The following is a 9,580-nucleotide window of genomic DNA, read 5'->3' on the forward strand; positions in this document are numbered from 1 at the left end:
GCTGTCAGACAGAATATCCAAATATACTGACTATGAAACAGACTCACCAAGGTGTGATCATACTAAAAGTCTGTTGATGCTCCTTTCCAAAGATTCTGCCACAACTTCTTTGTTTTAGATTGCTGCTAAAGCCTACATACATTCTAGAATTCTGCTGAAGCTCTCTTGTTCGAAAATTTTGCCAATGTTCTCTCATAGAACTTTGCTGAACTTTTTAAGTCTACAATTCTGTTGAAGCTTTCTCATTATGGAATTCTGTCAACATTGTCTCGTATAATTCTGATCAAATTCTGATCAAAAGCTTTCATGTCTAGAATTTTGTTGAAGCTTTCTCATTATAATGTTCCAATGTTCTCATAGAATTCTGCTGAAGCTTTCAAGTCTAGAATCTGACTGATGCTTTATTGTTCTAGAATTCTGCTGAAGCATTCTCATTTAAGACTTCTGCCAAAGTTCTCTCAGAATTCTGCTGAAGCATTCTCATTTAAGACTTCTGCCAAAGTTCTCTCAGAATTCTGCTGAAGCTTTCTCATTCAAGACTTCTGCCAAAGTTCTCTCATAGAATTCTGCTGAATGCTCTCTCATTCAAGACTTCAGCCAACATTCTCTCATTGAATTCTGCTGAAGCTTTCATCCCTAGAATTCTGCAGAAGCTGGTTGGTTCTGCATGAGCCCATTTGAACTGTTTCTAAAGTCAGCGGTTTTAACAACACAATAAAAGAGGATAAGAAAATACATTTCAGAAACATAACATCGTATTAGTCTCCATGTAAAATCACATTTTATTATGTCAAAAATAAAACGAATCAACTTACAGTAGACTTTAAAAATATATATATTTCCAATCATTCCGATTTGTACTCAGATTTCTGTTAAGGTCACATTTGTTTGTGAATCTTGGAGTATCACTGTATAACAGTACAGGTATAGAATGACTATAAGGCACATTAACAAAAAAACTAAAATGGTTAAATCCCTGTAAAACAACACATTCATTTATTTAAGTATTAACAGTTCAAAACATATTTTAAACTGAATCAGCACCATGAAATACATGTAGTGGCAGTTTATGTACCAAACATATGTGCAACTACAATAACGTACAGTACAGGAATATTTAAGCATATTTGCACTATATCAGTAACATAGCAGTTGAAGCAAGTTGCAACAATTACTCATAAAAAAGCAGCTACTTTTCTGTATTAAATAATCACCCCAAAAAATGTTAATCCACAATTACATATGTGAACACAGCAACAACAACAACAACAGAAACATACAATACAGAGAACGTGAAACAAGGCTGCATTCCACAGTAGTGAATTATGTCGTAAGTTAGCACCATTCAAACCCCATTGGCTGTCTGGAGAGCCAGGACTGAGGCCTCTATTCAACACACACACAAACACACACCAACGGAAAGGGGTCAGGACTTTGAAATGTGATCCCACACTTGAGGTCAAGCCTCCTTTTTAACAAGTGTCATCCCCACTGCACCTGTATGGTATATTCACAGTCTCCATGGCCACAACCACAGGGTCTCCATAGCCACAACCACAGGGTCTCCATAGCCACAACCACAGGGTCTCCATAGACACAACCACAGGGTCTCCATAGCCACAACCACAGGGTCTCCATAGACACAACCACAGGGTCTCCATAGACACAACCACAGGGTCTCCATAGACACAACCACAGGGTCTCCATAGCCACAACCACAGGGTCTCCATAGCCACAACCACAGGGTCTCCATAGACACAACCACAGGGTCTCCATAGACACAACCACAGGGTCTCCATAGCCACAACCACAAGGTCTCCATAGCCACAACTACAGGGTCTCCATAGCCACAACTACAGGGTCTCCATAGACACAACCACAGGGTCTCCAAAGACACAACTACAGGGTCTCCATAGACACAACCACAGGGTCTCCATAGACACAACCACAGGGTCTCCATAGACACAACCACAGGGTCCCCATAGCCACAACCACAGGGTCTCCATAGACACAACCACAGGGTCTCCATAGACACAACCACAGGGTCTCCATAGACACAACTACAGGGTCTCCATAGACACAACCACAGGGTCTCCATAGCCACAACCACAGGGTCTCCATAGACACAACCACAGGGTCTCCATAGCCACAACCACAGGGTCTCCATAGCCACAACTACAGGGTCTCCATAGACACAACCACAAGGTCTCCATAGCCACAACTACAGGGTCTCCATAGACACAACCACAGGGTCTCCATAGCCACAACTACAGGGTCTCCATAGACACAACCACAGGGTCTCCATAGACACAACCACAGGGTCTCCATAGACACAACTACAGGGTCTCCATAGACACAACCACAGGGTCTCCATAGCCACAACCACAGGGTCTCCATAGCCACAACCACAGGGTCTCCATAGCCACAACCACAGGGTCTCCATAGCCACAACCACAGGGTCTCCATAGCCACAACCACAGGGTCTCCATAGCCACAACTACAGGGTCTAGGCATAAGTTGGAATGGTATCATATTCTACCTGTAGGTACCAGAGTTGAAACAAGACCAACATGCCTCGGCCCCTCTATCCGTAACCAGTATCATTCAATTATAGGCCAGGCCATAGAGTTTTATAGAGGGCCCACTTGCCACAAATCCTATTTTAGCATCGACATCACCATTGAGGAGTTACACCTTTTGAAGTAGTCAACTTGGTGGGACTTTTTCAGTCACAGAAGCCATTATGGCAACGATGCAAATATGTGCCATCTGTCTAACCCTATGGGCCGACCTCAGCTGTTTAAAGAGATTCTCCGGTAGTTTTGTATACTTTTTTGCCAGTAGTTCCGAAAGTAACATTCAAAGAGCCATAAGTGGTCCATGAAAACTGCGTACTAAGTCACATACAGTACATGCAGATATGTGCACCACGTCATTGCTCTCTCTCTCTCTCTCTCTCTCTCTCTCTCTCTCTCTCTCGCGCGCGCTCTTTCTCTGCTGTGTCCACTGAGCCGTTGGGCCCACCCTCCAACCTCATTGAATAACTAGGCACGCCTCTTGCTAGCTGTCACTCAAATGTGAGGGGCTGAAGCTTATTGGCTAGAACTCAAATTGCTAGGAGGCTGGCCCACGGGGGGGGGGGGGGGGAAATGTCAGGAAAATGGCTTGGCACAGCTTCAAACTAGGAATTTCTGGCTAATTGAGGCAAGACAGTAATTCTGCTCATAGATTATGCATTTATGAACTACACTTTGACACATCCAGTCCAAAGTGGGAGGGTTACAAAATACTTTCTTATTCACCAAAGTACCAGAGCATGTCTTTAACCGTGATGTTTTCTTTACAAGTCTGTCTTCAAAGTGTGAACAGTGTGACCTTTTCAATGAAGATCTCACCACTGACGGCTCGTACCACAGAGACATGCATCGATTACACACACGCATGCCAACACACACACACACACGGTACTGCCAGGGTGGTGTTCTGAACACGTAGGTAAACAGTACCATGTTAGATTGTTTGATTGATTAATGGTTCCCTGCTCTGAAGGGTTGGGAATGTGGGACTCAGGAGTTCAGAGAGCTGGGCTGTATGTTTTCTTTGTTCTGACTGGGCCCATATCAGCTCTTATCCCAATACTGGGGGCTCTGCCTGGGGGCCAAGGTCTCTTCCTGGGGTCTGCCTGGGGGCCAGGTTCTCTGCCTGGGGGGTTCCTGGGGGGCAGGGTCTTAACCTGGGGGCTTCCTGACCTGGGGGTCAGCGTCTCTACCTGGGGGTCAGGGTCTCTACCTGGGGGTCAGTCTCTACCTGGGGGTCAGGGTCTCTACCTGGGCATCAGGGTCTCTACCTGGGAGCTGCCTGGGGGACAGGGTCTCTACCTGGGGGCTGCCTGGGGGACAGGGTCTCTACCTGGAGATCAGGGTATCTACCTGGGAGCCAGGGTCTCTACCTGGGAGACAGGGTCGCTACCTTGGGGCCAAGGTCTTTTCCTGGGGGACGGGGGACAGGGTCTCTACCTGGGGGCTGCCTGGGGGACAGGGTCTCTACCTGGGGATCAGGGTCTCTACCTGGGAGCTGCCTGGGGGACAGGGTCTCTACCTGGGGATCAGGGTCTCTACCTGGGGGACAGGGTCTCTACCTGGGGGACAGGGTCTCTACCTGGGGGCTGCCTGGGGGACAGGGTCTCTACCTGGGGATCAGGGTCTCTACTTGGGGGACAGGGTCTCTACCTGGGGATCAGGGTCTCTACCTGGGAGACAGGGTCTCTACCTGGGGGCTGCCTGGGGGACAGGGTCTCTACCTCGGGATCAGGGTCTCTACCTGGGGATCAGGGTCTCTACCTGGGAGACAGGGTCTCTACCTGGGGGCTGCCTGGGGGACAGGGTCTCTACCTGGGGATCAGGGTCTCTACCTGGGGGACAGGGTCTCTACCTGGGGGCTGCCTGGGGGACAGGGTCTCTACCTGGGGATCAGGGTCTCTACTTGGGGGACAGGGTCTCTACCTGGGGATCAGGGTCTCTACCTGGGAGACAGGGTCTCTACCTGGGGGCTGCCTGGGGGACAGGGTCTCTACCTGGGGATCAGGGTCTCTACCTGGGAGCCAGGGTCTCTACCTGGGGGCTGCCTGGGGGACAGGGTCTCTACCTGGGAGCCAGGGTCTCTACCTGGGGGACAGGGTCTCTACCTGGGGGCTGCCTGGGGGACAGGGTCTCTACCTGGGGGACAGGGTCTCTACCTGGGGGCTGCCTGGGGGACAGGGTCTCTACCTGGGGGACAGGGTCTCTACCTGGGGGCTGCCTGGGGGACAGGGTCTCTACCTGGGAATCAGGGTCTCTACCTGGGGGACAGGGTCTCTACCTGGGGGACAGGGTCTCTACCTGGGGGACAGCATCTCTACCTGGGGGACAGCATCTCTACCTGGGGAACAGGATCTCTACCTGGGGGACAGGGTCTCTACCTGGGAGCTGCCTGGGGGACAGGGTCTCTACCTGGGGGCTGCCTGGGGATCAGGGTCTCTACCTGGGGGACAGGGTCTCTACCTGGGGATCAGGGTCTCTACCTGGGAGACAGGGTCTCTACCTGGGGATCAGGGTCTCTACCTGGGAGACAGGGTCTCTACCTGGGGGCTGCCTGGGGGACAGGGTCTCTACCTGGGGATCAGGGTCTCTACCTGGGAGCCAGGGTCTCTACCTGGGGGCTGCCTGGGGGACAGGGTCTCTACCTGGGAGCCAGGGTCTCTACCTGGGGGACAGGGTCTCTACCTGGGGGCTGCCTGGGGGACAGGGTCTCTACCTGGGGGACAGGGTCTCTACCTGGGGGCTGCCTGGGGGACAGGGTCTCTACCTGGGAATCAGGGTCTCTACCTGGGGGACAGGGTCTCTACCTGGGGGACAGGGTCTCTACCTGGGGGACAGCATCTCTACCTGGGGAACAGGATCTCTACCTGGGGGACAGGGTCTCTACCTGGGAGCTGCCTGGGGGACAGGGTCTCTACCTGGGGGACAGGGTCTCTACCTGGGAGCTGCCTGGGGGACAGGGTCTCTACCTGGGGGCTGCCTGGGGATCAGGGTCTCTACCTGGGGGACAGGGTCTCTACCTGGGGATCAGGGTCTCTACCTGGGGGACAGGGTCTCTACCTGGGGGCTGCCTGGGGGACAGGGTCTCTACCTGGGGGCTGCCTGGGGGACAGGGTCTCTACCTGGGGGACAGGGTCTCTACCTGGGGATCAGGGTCTCTACCTGGGGGACAGGGTCTCTACCTGGGGGCTGCCTGGGGGACAGGGTCTCTACCTGGGGATCAGGGTCTCTACCTGGGGATCAGGGTCTCTACCTGGGAGACAGGGTCTCTACCTGGGGGCTGCCTGGGGGACAGGGTCTCTACCTGGGGGCTGCCTGGGGGACAGGGTCTCTACCTGGGGATCAGGGTCTCTACCTGGGGATCAGGGTCTCTACCTGGGAGACAGGGTCTCTACCTGGGGGCTGCCTGGGGGACAGGGTCTCTACCTGGGGATCAGGGTCTCTACTTGGGGGACAGGGTCTCTACCTGGGGGCTGCCTGGGGGACAGGGTCTCTACCTGGGGATCAGGGTCTCTACTTGGGGGACAGGGTCTCTACCTGGGGATCAGGGTCTCTACTTGGGGGACAGGGTCTCTACCTGGGGATCAGGGTCTCTACCTGGGAGACAGGGTCTCTACCTGGGGGCTGCCTGGGGGACAGGGTCTCTACCTGGGGATCAGGGTCTCTACCTGGGAGCCAGGGTCTCTACCTGGGGGCTGCCTGGGGGACAGGGTCTCTACCTGGGAGCCAGGGTCTCTACCTGGGGGACAGGGTCTCTACCTGGGGGCTGCCTGGGGGACAGGGTCTCTACCTGGGGGACAGGGTCTCTACCTGGGGGCTGCCTGGGGGACAGGGTCTCTACCTGGGGGACAGGGTCTCTACCTGGGGGCTGCCTGGGGGACAGGGTCTCTACCTGGGAATCAGGGTCTCTACCTGGGGGACAGGGTCTCTACCTGGGGGACAGGGTCTCTACCTGGGGGACAGCATCTCTACCTGGGGGACAGCATCTCTACCTGGGGAACAGGATCTCTACCTGGGGGACAGGGTCTCTACCTGGGAGCTGCCTGGGGGACAGGGTCTCTACCTGGGGGCTGCCTGGGGGACAGGGTCTCTACCTGGGGGACAGGGTCTCTACCTGGGGATCAGGGTCTCTACCTGGGAGACAGGGTCTCTACCTGGGGATCAGGGTCTCTACCTGGGAGACAGGGTCTCTACCTGGGGGCTGCCTGGGGGACAGGGTCTCTACCTGGGGATCAGGGTCTCTACCTGGGAGCCAGGGTCTCTACCTGGGGGCTGCCTGGGGGACAGGGTCTCTACCTGGGAGCCAGGGTCTCTACCTGGGGGACAGGGTCTCTACCTGGGGGCTGCCTGGGGGACAGGGTCTCTACCTGGGGGACAGGGTCTCTACCTGGGGGCTGCCTGGGGGACAGGGTCTCTACCTGGGAATCAGGGTCTCTACCTGGGGGACAGGGTCTCTACCTGGGGGACAGGGTCTCTACCTGGGGGACAGCATCTCTACCTGGGGAACAGGATCTCTACCTGGGGGACAGGGTCTCTACCTGGGAGCTGCCTGGGGGACAGGGTCTCTACCTGGGGGACAGGGTCTCTACCTGGGAGCTGCCTGGGGGACAGGGTCTCTACCTGGGGGCTGCCTGGGGATCAGGGTCTCTACCTGGGGGACAGGGTCTCTACCTGGGGATCAGGGTCTCTACCTGGGGGACAGGGTCTCTACCTGGGGGCTGCCTGGGGGACAGGGTCTCTACCTGGGGGCTGCCTGGGGGACAGGGTCTCTACCTGGGGGACAGGGTCTCTACCTGGGGATCAGGGTCTCTACCTGGGGGACAGGGTCTCTACCTGGGGGCTGCCTGGGGGACAGGGTCTCTACCTGGGGATCAGGGTCTCTACCTGGGGATCAGGGTCTCTACCTGGGAGACAGGGTCTCTACCTGGGGGCTGCCTGGGGGACAGGGTCTCTACCTGGGGGCTGCCTGGGGGACAGGGTCTCTACCTGGGGATCAGGGTCTCTACCTGGGGATCAGGGTCTCTACCTGGGAGACAGGGTCTCTACCTGGGGGCTGCCTGGGGGACAGGGTCTCTACCTGGGGATCAGGGTCTCTACTTGGGGGACAGGGTCTCTACCTGGGGGCTGCCTGGGGGACAGGGTCTCTACCTGGGGATCAGGGTCTCTACTTGGGGGACAGGGTCTCTACCTGGGGATCAGGGTCTCTACCTGGGAGCCAGGGTCTCTACCTGGGGGCTGCCTGGGGGACAGGGTCTCTACCTGGGAGCCAGGGTCTCTACCTGGGGGACAGGGTCTCTACCTGGGGGCTGCCTGGGGGACAGGGTCTCTACCTGGGAATCAGGGTCTCTACCTGGGGGACAGGGTCTCTACCTGGGGGCTGCCTGGGGGACAGGGTCTCTACCTGGGGATCAGGGTCTCTACCTGGGGGCTGCCTGGGGGACAGGGTCTCTACCTGGGAGCCAGGGTCTCTACCTGGGGGACAGGGTCTCTACCTGGGGGCTGCCTGGGGGACAGGGTCTCTACCTGGGAATCAGGGTCTCTACCTGGGGGACAGGGTCTCTACCTGGGGGACAGGGTCTCTACCTGGGGGACAGCATCTCTACCTGGGGGACAGGATCTCTACCTGGGGGACAGGGTCTCTACCTGGGAGCTGCCTGGGGGACAGGGTCTCTACCTGGGGGACAGGGTCTCTACCTGGGAGCTGCCTGGGGGACAGGGTCTCTACCTGGGGGCTGCCTGGGGATCAGGGTCTCTACCTGGGGGACAGGGTCTCTACCTGGGGATCAGGGTCTCTACCTGGGGAACAGGGTCTCTACCTGGGGGCTGCCTGGGGGACAGGGTCACTACCTGGGGTTCAGGGTCTCTACCTGGGGGCTGCCTGGGGGACAGGGTCTCTACCTGGGGGACAGGGTCTCTACCTGGGGATCAGGGTCTCTACCTGGGGGACAGGGTCTCTACCTGGGGGACAGGGTCTCTACCTGGGGGCTGCCTGGGGGACAGGGTCTCTACCTGGGGATCAGGGTCTCTACCTGGGGATCAGGGTCTCTACCTGGGAGACAGGGTCTCTACCTGGGAGACAGGGTCTCTACCTGGGGGCTGCCTGGGGGACAGGGTCTCTACCTGGGGATCAGGGTCTCTACCTGGGGATCAGGGTCTCTACCTGGGAGACAGGGTCTCTACCTGGGGGCTGCCTGGGGGACAGGGTCTCTACCTGGGGATCAGGGTCTCTACTTGGGGGACAGGGTCTCTACCTGGGGGCTGCCTGGGGGACAGGGTCTCTACCTGGGGATCAGGGTCTCTACTTGGGGGACAGGGTCTCTACCTGGGGATCAGGGTCTCTACCTGGGAGACAGGGTCTCTACCTGGGGACTGCCTGGGGGACAGGGTCTCTACCTGGGGATCAGGGTCTCTACCTGGGAGCCAGGGTCTCTACCTGGGGGCTGCCTGGGGGACAGGGTCTCTACCTGGGAGCCAGGGTCTCTACCTGGGGGACAGGGTCTCTACCTGGGGGCTGCCTGGGGGACAGGGTCTCTACCTGGGAATCAGGGTCTCTACCTGGGGGAAAGGGTCTCTACTTGGGGGCTGCCTGGGGGACAGGGTCTCTACCTGGGGATCAGGGTCTCTACCTGGGGGCTGCCTGGGGGACAGGGTCTCTACCTGGGAGCCAGGGTCTCTACCTGGGAGACAGGGTCTCTACCTGGGGGCTGCCTGGGGGACAGGGTCTCTACCTGGGGTCAGGATCTCTACCTGGTGGACGGGGGACAGGGTCTCTACCTGGGGGCTGCCTTAAATCATAATCTGTAAAACGTGAACACAACTGCAGATTACCCCTTTAAGTCAGAATCTGTAAAACGTGAACACAACTGCAGATTACCCCTTTAAGTCAGAATCTGTAAAATGTGAACACAACTGCAGATTACCCCTTTAAGTCAGAATCTGTAAAACGTGAACACAACTGCAGATTACCCCTTTAAATCAGAATCTGTAAAACGTGAACACAACTA

The 9,580-nt window shown here is 56.3% G+C and overlaps 1 long non-coding RNA gene across 1 annotated transcript; it reads right to left on the bottom strand.

Moving 5' to 3' along the window:
• Window positions 1-753: 753 nt before the first annotated feature.
• Window positions 754-9,571, bottom strand: LOC129848971 (uncharacterized). The gene is made up of 2 exons (XR_008758604.1): window positions 4,321-9,571; window positions 754-4,269 (listed from the first exon to the last, which is right to left on the bottom strand). It is a non-coding gene; the product is annotated as an uncharacterized LOC129848971 (long non-coding RNA).
• Between the last annotated feature and the right edge of the window lie 9 nt (window positions 9,572-9,580).

This window comes from Salvelinus fontinalis, unplaced genomic scaffold, assembly GCF_029448725.1.
Source record: "Salvelinus fontinalis isolate EN_2023a unplaced genomic scaffold, ASM2944872v1 scaffold_1303, whole genome shotgun sequence".
Classification (NCBI taxonomy): Eukaryota; Metazoa; Chordata; class Actinopteri; order Salmoniformes; family Salmonidae; genus Salvelinus; species Salvelinus fontinalis.